This window comes from Salmo salar, chromosome ssa20 (assembly GCF_905237065.1).
Source record: "Salmo salar chromosome ssa20, Ssal_v3.1, whole genome shotgun sequence".
Classification (NCBI taxonomy): domain Eukaryota; kingdom Metazoa; phylum Chordata; class Actinopteri; order Salmoniformes; family Salmonidae; genus Salmo; species Salmo salar.
In genome coordinates, this window is record NC_059461.1 from 16,523,265 (window position 1) to 16,537,120 (window position 13,856).

Genomic DNA, 13,856 nt, shown 5'->3' on the forward strand with positions numbered 1-13,856 from the left:
TGATGACTTCACTATTATTCTACAATGTAGAAAATAGTAAAAATAAAGAAAAACTCTTGAATGAGTAGGTGTGTCCAAACGTTTGACTGGTACTGTAGGTCTTTGTGACATATGTCTTTGTACCTGTACATATCTATCACATTCGGTCCATTCTGATTGCTAACGATATGAGAATGTTCCACCATGGCATCTATGGAGATCTGTGTCAAACACTGAATTACAATTCTAATGGTATCTAGAATTCTAACGCTACGGTGTCCAGTTTGCCTGAGTCGTGTGCATCTTTTCATAGTGATCGAACGGAAACAGACTTTTTCAGTTGTCATTGCTCAACTCAGACATTATTTTGGTCTCTAACTCTTCGGCTCAGAGATTGTTTTTTCATCAGTTTTTCTCTTAATGAAACTTTTTGGGAACGAATACCCTGGCTTTGTTTGGTCCCAAGCCTGTAGAATACCTGAATCACTTGCTCTGAATAGGAGTTGGGTTTTTGGTTTGGCTTTTGGTTTTCCATTTTACTCCCTCTCTCTGTTTCTCTGACTCTCTCTCTAAAATGTGTTTTATCTCTCTTTCTCACCACTCCAGCAAAGCATATTGGCTTTGTAGTGATGGTTTCTCTCAGGTAATTAGCATTGAGTGGTGGCATCTTAAATCACTGGAGAGCAGTGTGCTGCTTCCATATATTTCCCAAAGCCAACACACGCTCCCAGCACACAAGAACACACACACGCGCACACAAACTATGAAGTCAGTTTTCTGCTTTGGTCTGTAGAGAGTATTGCTTTGTTGAATTTGTGTATTTATGTTTAGCGTAGCTCTCTGGAGCCGGGAGATAATGACCTAGTAATAGAAGTGGATCAGTCGTATCCCCTCTCCTTCAAAATGGACTTAATGGTTAAGTGTCTGTCCCCGTTGGAGACATAACAGCATACCCAATACAGCCAGTCTGGATTTTGTTAATGCTCATGTGCACACACGCACGCACACACACACGTTTGTTTTACTATCCTTGATTCCCATTAAAAATATTTTTTCCCTAACCCGAAACTTAACCCTAAAGCTAACCTTAAACCCTAACCCTTATTGTAACCCTAACCCTAATTGTAACCATAACCCTACACCTAACCCCTAAGCCTAAAATAGCGTTTTTCCTTGTGGGGACCAGAGAAATGTTCCCACTGGTCTTAATTTTCATTGTTTTACTATCCTAATGTGGACTTCTGGTCCCCACAAGGATAGTTAAACCAAACAAACACACACACACACACACACACACACACACACACACACACACACACACACACACACACACACACACACACACACACACACACACACACACTCTTACTGCAGAGCTCGGCTGACCTTTGAAACTGTGCTGCAGTATTAAGCCGTCCTCCTCCTTAATAGCTGCAGTTAAATAGGCTTGATATCCGTGTCAGAGCGGCTCTCTCAGGGATTAACAGGGAGCGTAGACATTGTTTATTTTCTCTTGCTCTATCTCCTCTCCTGTGTGGGGAAATGGTGCTTACATTCCCCAGACGAACCAATAGGACAAACCATTTGGGAGTTCTGTCAATGATAATGTAGTTAACAACACATGTTCACATCCCTGTGTGTGTTGTGTGTGGGTGGTTTGGTTCTTCTATCCTTGTGGGGATAGTAAAACAAGGAAAATTCTCCCTCATGAGGACAAAGGCTATTTTAAAATTAAGGATTAGGTTTAGAATTAGGGTTAGGGTAAAGGGTTAGTGGTTAGGGTTAAGAGTTACGTTTAGGGTTTGGGTTACGGGTTAGGCTTATGGTTAGGGATTAGGGAATACAGAAATTGTACAGGAGATGGCGTGCTAAATTATATTTTTAGAACGGACATGCTGCGGTTATAGGTACGAGGAGGAACCTTGAGTGTACAAATGCTTTTCTACAACGGGCTACCAGTTAAATAAAATACTTTATTTTGATAAGTGTATTCATAGGCTACTACAGTGCATTCAGAAAATATTCAGACCCTTCACTTTTTCCACATTTTGGCTTTACAGCCTTATTCTAAAATGGATTTTTCCTAATCAATCTACACACAATAGCCCATAATGACAAAGCGAAAACAGGTTTTTAGAATTTCTTTGCAAATTTACACTACCGTTCAAAAGTTTGGGGTCACTTAGAAATGTCCTCAACTGGCAGCTTCATTAAAATGTACCCGCAAAACACCAGTCTCAACGTCAACAGTGAAGAGTTGACTCCGGGATGCTGGACTTCTAGGCAGAGTTGCAAAGAAAAATACATATCTCAGACTGGCCAAAAAAAAGAAAATATTAAGATGGGCAAAAGAACACAGACACTGGACAGGATCTCTGCCTAGAAGGCCAGCATCCCGATGTCACCTCTTCACTGTTGACGTTGAGACTGATGTTTTGCGGGTACTATTTAATGAAGCTGCCAGTTGAGGACTTGTGAGGCGTCTGTTTCTCAAACTAGACACTCTAATGTACTTGTCCTCTTGCTCAGTTGTGCACCGGGGCATCCCACTCCTCTTTCTATTCTGGTTAGTGCCAGTTTGTGCTGTTCTGTGAAGGGAGTAGTACACAGCGTTGTACGAGAGTTTCAGTTTCTTAGCAATTTCTCGCATGGAATAACCTTCATTTCTCAGAACAAGAATAGACTGACGAGTTTCAGAAGAAAGTTCTTTGTTTCTGGCCATTTTGAGCCTATAATCGAACCCACAAATGCTGATGCTCCAGATTTATTGCTCCAGTTTTATTGCTTCTTTAATCAGGACAACAGTCTTCAGCTGTGCTAACATAATTGCAAAAGGGTTTCTAATGATCAATTAGCCTTTTAAAATGATAAACTTGGATTAGCTAACACAACATGCCATTGGAACACAGGAGTGATGGTTGCTGATAATGGGGCTCTGTACGCCTATGTAGATATTTATTTCATTTTTTTTCATCAGCAGTTTCCAGCTACAGTAGTCATTTACAATATCAACAATGTCTACACTGTATTTCTGATCAATTTGATATTATTTTAAATGGACAAAAATGTTGCTTTTCTTTCAAAAACAAGGACATTTCTAAGTGACCCAAACTTTAACGGTAGTGTATGTAAAATCGAAAACATATCTTATTATTAAGTATTCAGACCCTTTGCTTTGAGACTCGAAATTGAGCTCAGGTGTATCCTGTTTCCATTAATCATCCTTGATGTTTCTACAACTTGATTGGAGTCCAACTGTGGTAAATTCAATTGGTTGGACATGATTTGGAAAGGCACACACCTGTCTATATAAGGTTCCACATGAGGTAGAAGGAATTTTCCGTAGACCTCCGAGACAGGATTGTGTAGAGGCACAGATTTCGGGGAAGGATACGAAGTAATTTCTGCAGCATTGAAGGTTCCCAAGAACACAGTGGCCTCCATCATTCTTAAATGAAAGAAGTTTGGAACCACCAAGACTCTTCCTAGAGCTGGCCGCCAGGCAAAACTGAGCAATCAGGGGAGAGGGCCTTGGTCAGGGAGGTGACCAAGAACCTGATGGTTACTCTAAAAGAGCTCCAGAGGTCCTCCTTCCAGAAGGACAACCATCTCTGCAGCACTCCACCAATCAGGCCTTTATGGTAGAGTGGCCAGACGGAAGCCACTCCTCAGTAAAAGGCACATGACAGCCCTCTTGGAGTTTGCTAAAAGGGACCTAAAGGACTCTGGTCTGAGGAAACAACTCTTTGGCCTGAATGCAAGCGTCTGGAGGAAATGCAGGCACCGCTCATCACCTGGTTAATACCATCCCTATAGTAAAGCATGGTGGTGGCAGCATCATGCTGTGGGGCTGTTTTTCAGTGGCAAGGACTGGGAGACAGGATCAAGGGAAAGATTTACAGAAAAGTACAGAGAGATCCTTGATCCTGCTCCAGACTGCTCAGGACCTCAGACTGGGGCGAAGGTTCACCTTCCAATGGGCCTACACCCTTAACACACAGCCAAGACAACGCAGGAGTGGCTTTGGGACAAGTCTCTGAAGCCTGGACTTGAACCCGATCGAACATCTCTGGAGAGACCTAAAAATAACTGTGCAGCGACGCTCCCCATCCAACCTGACAGAGCTTGAGAGGATCTACACAGAACAATGGGTGAAACTTTATAGTTGCTATCCATGCCGGCTGCCCATTCATTCTATTGGTTAGGTTGACAGAGATTCGACCCTGTCGTAAAGTGTTTTTGTTCTATATCTGTGGACGCGACCCAGTCGTTCGTTCTAAATGTTCCATTGCCATGCTGGCTGGCAAGGCTCTTATCCATTGCTTGCTACATGCTTTTTACAGTGGTGATCAAGTTAATGAATTGGCTGGCTGGGCTGATGAGACAGTGGAATACGCAGGATTTCTCAGATAGAACAGAAAAAAAAGATGTCAATGTTTGCATCCTTGGCTTACCCCTGCTAAGCTGTTTTTTTTAAAGTATGGCTTAGAACGCGTCTCAACCAATCACAATGCTTATTTCTACCAACCCATTGTAGAAACTAGGATTTTGAATGGAAATTAAATGTAGGTCCCCACGAGGATAGAAGAACACAATGTATGTGTGAAAGAATGATGTGCACTTCATTTTTGTGTGCTTGCATTAATATATTTTTATGGGATTTTTAAACACAGGTAGATAAATGGGTGATTTTGTATGTGTGTGAGTCAGCGGAGAGAGAGCGAGAGAGAGAGACAGATGGCATGGAGAAGTTCATGGGATTGTGTGTGTCTATGAGTTAAAGGCCATGCATTCAAAAATGGGTTTTCCTTCTCTCTCTTTCGCTCTGTTTTCTCTTGACTCTGCAGAACCATGGACATGTCCATGTCTGACCCAGAGCCTCTAGCAGTGTTGATAATAGTTCTTTGTGTGACGGGCCTGTTTGGAGTCACTGTAAGATGATGCTAGAGTTTGATGAATACCACTCAGGAGGTCTGCTCCATCTCAGGTTGAGACAAAGAGTGAGGAAACAGTTGGTGGCTATATATGTATATAACCTTCACCCCAGTCTGAGATCCTGAGCTGTCTGGAGCAGGATCAAGGATCTCTCTCTCTATATATATTTTTTCCTTTATTTAACTAGGCAAGTCAGTTAAGAACAAATTCTTATTTACAATGATGGCCTAGGAACAGTGTGTTAACTGCCTTGTTCAAGGACAGAACAACAGATTTTTACTTTGTCAGCTCAGGGATTCGATCTAGCAACCTTTCGGTTAATGGCCCAATGCTCTAACCACTAGGCTACCTGCCGCCCCTAAATATATAGGCTACCATGACAAGACAATTAGATTCCTGTGGAGGAACCTTTGTGAATGTCTGAGTGTGCTCTGTGCCTGTAAGCGTGTGCACATATTGTAGATTACACAGTCTGTTCTGACATACGCTCTCATTGGCATGCTTGTGCAATGTGCACACTTTAGTGTGTGTGTGTGTGTGTGTGTGTGTGTGTGTGTGTGTGTGTGTGTGTGTGTGTGTGTACACAGTGTGTGTTTGTGTGCGGTGTTTGTTACCTACATAGAATTAGGAATTAGAATAGTAATTGAATAGGATCTCTGGTTACCTATGTGTTGTTGCGAGACTTTGCATGACACATATGACTGTGACATTAGGGTTATGTGCAAGAGTGCAGAGGCAGCACATCAATAGGATTATACACTAGTGTGTAAAGGCAGAGATTAGTAAATGGCTCCTGCATGAGAGGGCCATTCTTTCTGCCAGTCCTTGGATATTTCCCCAGAAGATATATAACTCTTATTGCGACAGTGGTTATAATAATAATGTTCCAATATCCACACAGACATACTGCTTAGAATGCATGTCAAATGGTATTGCATTATGTAGGGATGTGCATGGTTAATCGAATATCCGGATATCCAAACGGACGTTAGTATACAATTACTTGAGTGAGTGTTTTTTTTTGTCCTATTTTAACAATGAAAAATCTTGGTGATATTTTTCCCGATAAAGTAAATTACTTTTGATCAAATCAAAGTTTATTGGTTGCGTACACAGATTTGCAGATGTTATCACAGGTTCAGCGAAGTGCTTGTGTGTTCTAGCTCCAACAGTGCCATAATAACTAGCAATAAAAAATAAACAATACATGATACACAGAAAAAATATAAAATAAATTATATAGGATGAGCCATGACTAGAATACAGTATATACATATATAGTGGATGAAACAGTATGTAAACATTATTAAAGTGACCAGTGTTCAGTGACTCTATGTACATAGGGCAGCGGTCTCTTAAGGTGCAGGGTAAAGTACTGGGTGGTAGCCGGCTAGAACAGTGACTCAGGTCCAGGGCAGGGTACTGGGCGGAGGCCTGCTCGGTCCCAGCTTTGACGCATCTGTACTATCTCTGCTTTCTAGACGGTAGTGGGGTGAACAGGCCGTGGCTCGGGTGGCTGAGGTCCTTGATGATCTTCTTGGCCTTCCTGTGACACCGGGTGCTGTAGATGTCCTTGAGGGCAGGCAGTGTACCACCTGTGATGCGTTGGGCTGACCTCATCACCCTTGCTGGGGAGTCCTGCGGTTGCGGACAATGCAATTGCCATACCAGGCATTGATACAGCCCGACAGGAGGCTCTCAATGGTGCATCTGTAGAAGTTCGTGAGGGTCTTAGAGGCCAAGGAGAATTTCTTCAGTATGAGGTTGAAGAGGAGCTGTTGTGCCTTCTTCACCACGCTGTCTGTGTGAAGCAACCATTTCATGTTGTCAGTGAAGCACACGCTGAGGAACTTTAAACTTTTTACCCTCTCCACTTTGGCCACGTCGATGTGGATGGGGGTGTGCTCTCTCTGCTGTCTCCTGTATTCCACACTCAGCTCTTTTGTTTTATTGACATTGAAGGAGAGGTTATTTTCCTGGCACAACTCTGCCAGGGCCCTCACCTCCTCCCTGTAGATTGTCTCATCATTGTTGGTAGTAAGGCCTACCACTGTTGTGTTGCCAGCAAACTTGATGATTGAGTTGTAGACATCTGTGGTTTTGCAGTCATAGGTGAACAGGGAGTACAGGAGGGGGCTGAGCACGCACCCCTGTGGGGCCCCTGTGTTGAGGATCAGCGTGGCAGAGGTGTTGTTGTCTACCTTCACCACTGTCAGGAAGTCCAGGACCCAGTTGCACAGGGATGTGTTCAGACCCAGGGCCCTGAGCTTAGTGATGAGTTTGGAGGGCACTTTGGTGTTGAAGGCTGAGGGCGGGGGAGGGCCTTGTGGCCATCCCGGAAGGGAGACTAGCAATGATCCAGGATCCGTGTTGCACGTGTAGCACAGGAGCTATGTGAATAGAAATTTGGTAGGATTTTCCTCAGATTTATTTTATAGTCCCCAGCTACAATAAATGTGACCGACCGCCTCAATTCGGTCTTAAGTACCAACATTTGAAATGTTGTTTTTTACAATCGATAAAAGACTCAGAGCTAGAAAATTGTATATAATACACTGCAGTTGAGGAACAATGTGAAAGTAATTCTGCTTTAAAAGTTGATGAACTTGTAACCCCACTTTTGAGAAAATAATCTGTGAGTGTTTTGGTACAGCTACTGGAGAGCTCTTTTGTCTACACCCATTCGGCATCGTTCACACCCTCTTAAGACTTAGCCCCACCCATCTCTTTAAGGATTCACGTGAGGCCATGTGCTAAACAGAGAGAGTAATGTAGTAAACAACCAAGATTTAAAGACTAGAAGTGGTAAAAGTAGTAGCTTACAATAAGGAAAAACTCCAGGTAAAAATGCACTTAATCCAGTCCTTGGCCTATATCCTAATCTGACTTTGGGGCAGGTCATGTTGTTCTTCACATTACCGTCTCTGGTAAACACACACTATCAAAATAAAATCAATGTTTATTTGTCACATGCACATGATACAGAAGGTGTCAATGCTACAGTGAAATGGTTACGTGCATAGCAATATCAAAAACAGAAAATGCACAGATAAAATATTTTATAATTATTAATTGACGCTTACCCGACACACTTGTCTAAATTGATGGGTCATGTGAAGGAAATTATACAACCACCCCACAGCCACATCTAGCTAATTGGATGGGTCACTACTGTCTAGACGTACTCATGTTCATGAAATACAATAGATGGCCGTAATAACCCTCAGACACACCTGGCTAACTTGATGGATCATGTAATCATCTGGCAAAATGGAGTCAAGCTAAACAATGAACTGGAACAATCCCAACTCATACTACTACCAATACAAACATTGTCATAGCTGTAGTATGAATCTGCAGGTAGCTAAAGCTAACAACTAGGTTCAATGTTAGCTAGCTATCTTTAGGTTATAACTAGCAATGCAAATTAATTTCTGATGCAAATAACATTACTACACAGATCATGCACGTAATGCTAGCTAGTGAGCAAAACGCTTTAACTTGCAGTGAAAACGACTTTCTGATTAAATGTATCCTATCTGAAAATGTAGCCAGACTGTTACCCATAGAGATGGATGAACGCTTCACGGCAGACTGGAACCATTTAACATTTAACATTTTGTTATTAGCTACATCATATTTGGTCAGTGTTGTGTCAAGTCACCCTGGTTCACACTGACCGTGGCGTGTGCAGAAAGCAGCCCATCACAACTGATCTGTCAATAACACCTGCTAAATTCAGGGCATCAATGTTGTTGAGAAAAGGTAGAAAGGTCTATCAACACATACTGAGCAAGCTCACGTTATAGACAGAAGCATGCTCCATGGCAGACCAATCCAAACTCATCTCCTGGCATGTCCAGCCCACCCATTATCCCAGCCAATCATGGCTAGTTCCTGTCTTTTTCCGTTGCTAAACCAACTAGGCTCGTAATTTAACAATTGTATTCATATTTACGGATGTAATACAAGTTTGTTATTAAGGCACATGAAAGTTCACATTTACCAGAAGGCATTTCTGCCAAGGCAGTGACAATGACCAAAGTAAATTATCTTTGGTGGTAATGCGGTCGGCATTTGATGGTGAGGTATTCCAAATCGGGAGAACAAAAGGACTTAAGTTCCTGTACGTTACCACAATCACACCATTAGTTGTTATGAAACAAACCCCTCAACCTTTCTTTTTCCTGGAGAGTTCTTTCTTCCGGTCCACACGATAGACTGAGAACGCAGCTGGCTGAATTGACTGTGACAATATATCCAGAGAGAGCCATGATTCCGTAAAACACATTATATTACCATCACTGATGTCTCCCTGGAAAGATAGAGCCTGTCTACTTTATTGTCCAGGGACTGAACATTAGTGAGTAATATAATCGGAAGCGGTGGGCTCCACTGCTGCCTCAGGAAGTTCAACCAAAAGATCCAGGGAAATCAAATTTCTGTTTTAATTTCTGGTGAGAGACAGCCGATCTAATATCCAAACGTTATTTCCGGCTGTCGGTAATAATACAAGAAACGTGCTGAGTAAATAACACCAAAATAAAGTTGTCTAGGAGCTAGAAACAGGGCGGCCGTGTCTGTCGGCGCCATCTGGACCAAAGCCCTATTGCACCCTATTCCCTACAAGGATATACAGTGCCTTCAGAAAGTATACCCCTTGACTTATTGTCACATCCTGACCAGCAGAGGGAGCAATTGGATTAGTTTTGGTCAGGATGTGGCAGGGTTTTTGTGTGTGTGAATGGTTGTGTTGGTGATTAGGACTCCCAATTGAAGGCAGGTGTGTTGAGTTGCCTTTGATTGGGAGTCCTATATAGGAGTGTGTGTTTTTCTTTGGGGTTGTGGGTAATTGTTTCTTGTTTAGTGTGGTTGCACCTGACAGGACTGTTGGCTGTCAGTTTTCTCAGTTTGTTTTTGTTAGTGTTCTTTTCTATTAAATTCAAGATGACGAACACTAACTCTGCTGCATTTTGGTCCTTTCCTGAAGACAGCTGTGACACTTATTCTGAATTTTGTTGTATTGCAGCGTGAATTCAAAATGTATTCAAGTGATATTTTTTCTCTCACCCATCTACAGACAATACCCCATACTCACAAATTGAAAACAGGTTTTTAATAATGTTTGCAAATTTCTTCAAAATGAAATACAGAAATATCTAAGTATTCACACCCTTGAGTCAATACATGTTAGAATCACCTTTGCCAGCGATTATAGCTGTGAGTCTTTCTGGGTAAGTCTCTAAGAGCTTTGCACACCTGGATGTACAATATTTGCATATTATTATAAAAAAAAAATCTTTAAGCCATTATCAAGTCTTGCCATAGATTTTCAAGACGTTTTAAGTCAAAACTGTAACTAGGCCACTCAGGAACATTGAATGTCATCTTGCTGAGCAACTCCAGTGTATATTTGTCCTTGTGTTTGAGGTTATTGTCCTGCTGAAAGGTGAATTTGTCTCCCAGTATCTGTTGGAAAGCTGACTGAACCAGATTTTCCTCTAGTATTTTGCCTGTGCTTATCTCTAATCTGTTTATTTTTATCCTGAAAAACTCTGTTGTCCTTGCTGATGACAAGCATTTATTTGGCAATTTTTTTTGCAGTATTACTTTAGTGCAGTGGTCACCAACCGGTCGAACCCAATCAACTGGTCGTTTCTAGTCATTTCCAGTTGATCACCAAATATTTCTGTAAAAAACCCAACCATAAAGCCTTGTGTTCCGATTTAATTTGTTTTCGTTTCGTGCTGTTGGAGTTAAGTGCACTTGATTCAGCAGCGCTAGCGCCAGGAAGGCAAAGTGTTTGATAGCATTCCATTGACTCCAACCATTGTTATGAGCCGTCCTCCCCTCAGCAGCCTCCACTGCCATACTGCTGGCCAATCAGATAGCTCAGATCACCGTGTCTGCACAGTTTCCTCGAGCCATAGACTGTAAAAAGAAGCCTCAAATGCACAGCAAAGTCGATACTGTGAGATTTCAAAATGTTTAAAACCATGACTAGAGAGAGAGTCAAGGAATACATCAAAGAGCTGCTGTTTTTATGAGTAAGGTCATGTTTAAGTTGTTATACAGCACTGTGAACATATTGATCATGAAATGCCATGAAATGTTCTTTCTCCCTACTTCCACTCATGCTACTAATAGCACTGCAGCTGCAATGAATGAGTATAGCAAATTGTTCCGATAAACTTGCGTTGTTATTATTAGAGGCTTTTTTAATAATGAGGAATATTTCACTTTCTCTGGTCATAGGAGTAACAACATGAATTGGTGCATGAAGCAGAAATAGTGTAGTGAGACTTCAGTTTCGCCATCAGCTGAAAGACTACGTCCCCTTTTCTCAGCGGAGGGAGGGAGAGCAGAGGGAGGGTGAGTCAGCTGTCAGCTTACTCAGCTGTGTCTCACATGTAATACAACAAATTATCTATTACCAGTGTGATCATATAACACATTTTTCAAAATATAATTTCTAAATGGTTTGAGAAGAACAACATTGTCAGGACAATTTAAGCATAGCCAATATGCAGCGATAATGTATTGGGCCCATAGCCTAAATGCACAAACATCATTGCTACATAACTGTTTTTGATTGGTTAATGTTGCATAGGCTTACGTTTTTTAAGTCATGTTTAAAAACAAATCTGAGCGGTAGATCTCGGCTTGCATTTTGACTAAGAAAGTGATCTTGACTCAGTGGTCACCAAAGTTTGGTGACCACTGCTTTAGTGTCTTATTGCAAACAGGATGCATGTTTCTGAATATTTTTATTCTGTACAGGCTTCCTTCTTTTCATTCTGTCAATTAGGTTAGTATTGTGGAGACTACAATGTTGTTGATCTGTCCTCAGTTTACTCCTATCATAGACAATAAACTCTGTAACTGTTTTAATCTCACCCTTGGCATAATGGGGAAATCCCTGGGCAGTTTCCTTCCTCTCCGGCAAGTTAGGAAGGATGCCTGTATCTTTGTAGTGACTGGGTGTATTGATACAACATCCACAGTGTAATTAATAACTTTACCATGCTCAAAGGGACATTCAATGTCTGCTTTTTTATTTTTACCCATAGATCAATAGGTGCCCATCATATTTGTATGTCTTGGGTAGAGAGACGAGCTAGTCATTTAAAAATCATGTTAAACACTAGTCAATGAGACCATGCAACTTATTATGTGACTTGTTAAGCACATTTTTACCCCTGAACTTATTTATAACAAAGGGGTTGAATACTTATTGACTCAAGATATTTCAGCTTTTCATTTTTAATTAATTAGTAAACATTTAGAAAAACATAATTCCACTTTACATTATGGGGCCTTGTGTGCAGGCCAGTGACAAAAAAAACGAAATTCAATCAATTTTAAATATAGGCGGTAAAACAATAAAATGTTGAAAAAGTAAATCCAACCACCTTACAGGTGTGGCATATCAGGGGGGGCTGGCTCCCCAGTGGGTCCCCAAGTGGGTGTACAACTTCCTTCGCATATTTGTAATCAAACAGCAGAATTTTCTCCATCTCCTTAGTTATCATACTCTGCTTCCACTGGACATTCCACTGATTTCAAAACTCAGTCCACCAGAAAATGGAGAGCATTAACATTAGCACCAAATGCGTTAGAAAGGTTTGACTACACATACTGAGCAGCGCATGTTATAGACAGAAGCCTGCTACATGACAGACCAATTCGAACTTATCTCTCGGCATGTCCAGCCCATACATTATCTCAGCCAATCATGGCTAGCGGGAAGGTTCCTGACTTTTTCTGTGCCTAATCCATCTAGGCTCGTAATTTAACAATTTTATTTGTATTTACAGATTGCATACACATTTGTTAATAAGGCACATGAATAGCACATGTTCCAGAAGGTATTTTGATACAAAAATAAATGTTTAAGTTTAAATGCCTCTCATGTGAAGTAGTGACGCGCAATGTACGACTAGTTTCCTGAAACGAGTCACATATCTGTATTCCCAGTCATTAGAAAGCTATAGATTAGTGCCTAATGAATTTAATTTCCTGTAACTCAGTAAAATCTTTGAAATTGTTGCATGTTGCGTTTATATTTTGGTACAAGTGTAGCAATTTATCTTACATACTTTCATGTTCAATGCATAAAACTACAAATGTCAGCAATGATAGACAATAGCATGCTGTCGTATATTTTGAAAAGTTTGAATGAATGACTGACAAGCTTTCAATAATTGTAATTTTGTTGCTCGGAAAACAGTCCAATTTTGAATTGTGGCATGGGAGTCACTGGAAGGTCGCATCTGATACACAAAATATAATGTACACATTACGTCTGTGCACTTAACATCTGTGAACTTAACATCTGTATTTGAGAATAAGGTATTTGAACATCAAATTGATAAGCTACTTACAATGCAGATTTCTTCACCTCCAGTGTCCGCTTTCAGACTCACATTTTGAAAGATAGTGCCTAAGGATAATGTGAGACAGAATCAGTGAAACAATTCCACAGAAGATGAAGAGTTGGGGTTAAAAACAAACTTTTTAATTGAATTGGGAACTGGCAACCTATTGATACAAAAGAGTGTCATGTCTGTCCACGAGAATCCAAATAGGTCAGATCAGGTTTGCAATGAATAACTTCAACCAGACCCCCTCTCACCCTAGAGGGGGAAGGAAAGAACGAGTGAGGGTTAACAATTCACACTCTGTTGTAAATCAAGGGAGAAGATTCAGGCCTGCGCCCCCAAGATTCACCAAAGGAATGTTATTTGTTTCAACAGACTTTTTCCCGCTAAAACTCTAACACGCTCAAAAGCGAATACTGGAACAATATTTCTAACATAGAATGTGGGGAATGATCAGAGGCGATCTGTAGAACACTAATGTTATTTTGTGATGTGATAAAAAATGTTATAAAGGAAATACTGTAACTTGGAAAGTATACTCACTACATGTATGAAGTTTCC

The 13,856-nt window shown here is 41.1% G+C and overlaps 1 protein-coding gene across 4 annotated transcripts in view; it reads left to right on the forward strand.

The window, feature by feature from the left end:
- The window catches only part of trpm3 (transient receptor potential cation channel, subfamily M, member 3), a 253,566-nt gene that overhangs the window by 21,080 nt on the left and 218,630 nt on the right, over positions 1-13,856 (forward strand). The gene's annotated exons all lie outside the window — the stretch shown is intronic.